Source organism: Octodon degus, unplaced genomic scaffold, assembly GCF_000260255.1.
Source record: "Octodon degus isolate 3935 unplaced genomic scaffold, OctDeg1.0 scaffold00391, whole genome shotgun sequence".
Classification (NCBI taxonomy): Eukaryota; Metazoa; Chordata; class Mammalia; order Rodentia; family Octodontidae; genus Octodon; species Octodon degus.
In genome coordinates this window covers 614,689-616,878 of record NW_004524967.1, presented here as the reverse complement: position 1 = coordinate 616,878, position 2,190 = coordinate 614,689, and positions in this window count along the sequence as shown.

The following is a 2,190-nucleotide window of genomic DNA, read 5'->3' as shown; positions in this document are numbered from 1 at the left end:
CTATAATAACAATATAGGGTATACAAAAAATACAGAAAGTGAAAAAGGAATACACTTTCCTTGCCCTATTTGATACTGATGTAGCATTGTTGTGGCACTTAAGCAGAGACAGTAGGCATCAAGCAGAGAAAGTTCTAACTTTCACAGTAAGATAATTGTGGTCATAGACTACAAAAATAAAGTAGGTGTGTGTGTGTGCGTGTGTGTGTCAGTTCTTGAATAGTTTTTTTTTGTAATTCATACCTATTTTTCTTTATTCTTTTTTTCATAATTTTATTGAGAAACAAATAGCAATGAGACAGTTTCAAATCAAATTGGCAGGAAAGTTTCAATAATTAACACACTGCATACATTCTTCTTAGTGGTTAATTGCTGTACAAGATGCAGACATGATATCCTATTTACAAACACAATTAAAACAAACCCCTTTATTCATTAAGAGAATGTAACTATATATCTATCCTAACCACTTTGAATACACAGATACAAATTGGACATTCATCTGTATACCCTTTATCTTTTGCTAAATTGCGTTATTTGAATATTATAGGTGTGTAAACTCAGCAAAATATTCTAAAAGAGTCCAGTAGCCCATAATAGTATTGGGTCTTCTGCTTCACTGGCAATGTCAGAAATTATTGACCTGATTCCCCTATAGCTCAACATAACAGCATGGTTTTACTTTTTATATTTCATTTTTCTACTTTTCTGTTGGATGGTTAAGACCAAGGTAAAGCAGGACCTATGCAACAAGAGTTGTAGCTTTTGGGTCTGATAAGGTCAGTGAAATCCCCTCAGGATTTATCCTGAGATCCTGTACCTCAGATTGTAGAACCTTTGTCAGTGTCAGCCATGTGGATGAGTCACAGCCATTGCTTGGCCAAAGTGCTCTTTGTGAAAGCCTGAGAGAATGTTTTCTCTCCATTTGACTCTCCTTAGGCACACTCTACATCACCGATCACTTTCTTCTTTGGACCCGTAATCTCCTTGATCAGAAAATTTGGGACACTACCGAGTTACATGACGTACAGTACGAGTTCTCATATGTCCTGAGTCTTAATTGAACTTGGAAGACTACAGCCAAAACGTTGGCTTTCCTTGCATCCTCCTTTTTCTCTAATTTGGTCTGCAAACTTAGGTTGTTAACCATCCAGAAGACAAGCTTATTTTTGTTACCATACAATTTAGGCTATTAAGCTTAACGTCACTGTCTGTCTGAATATCAAACATCTCAGGCATAACATGTAACAGGTATTTTTCATCAAGTATTAATATGTTGAACTTTATGTCTCCACAGAATATGATAAAAATATTTAAAAATTAGGATATATTTTGAAAATAGGCAAAAAAAATTAAATACTTCTTATGTTTGCACATAAGTCCAAAAAACTAACCATATAAAACCTTGAAGCAGAACAATCTCACAAAATTCTTTTTCCTGTCTCTTGCTTTCATTCACCATCCCCTTCTTTTTGAACAATCATCTACCTGAGAGACAGCATAGCAGCAACTGGCATGTCATGACAAGCAGCTCATGTTCAGAACACCAGAATGACAGGCACTCCAACCATGAAACTACTAATACAGATTACCATCTGCAGTGCAGTTGCTTAGTTCACAGGTATCAGTATATATAGTTAGTCAGGGTGAGAATCTTTCCAATTAACTGCTAGATTCAAAAATCTTCTGAAGATTCTCAGCATCATTGCCTAGCCCATCTTCTACATATAACTGTATGGCTTGACATTTTTCATGTTTCCTAGCTCTTCTCCTTTCCTTCTCTTGATTAGTTAGTCCTGGAGATCCTGCTTTCCTTTTACTTGTATTATACCTTTCTGTTTGTATTTCTTCTTTTGAGCTCTTATACTAGGGAAACTGTACAATATTTACATATGTGTGTCTGGTTTATTTCACTTACGAGTATTTGTTCAAGTGGTACCCACTTCAATATAAAGGCTTCGAGTTTATCATTCTTAATAGCTGAATAATACTCCATTGTGTAAAAATACCACATCTTTTTCAACTATTCTTCAGGTGATGGGCACCTTGGCTGTTTCCAAGTTTTGGCTATCACAAATTGTGCTGAAATATACACAGGCACACATATATCCCTATGATATGATGTTTTCAGATCCTCTGGGAAAATTCCCAGTAGAGGAATAGCTGGTTTAAATGGGATTTCCAGTCCAA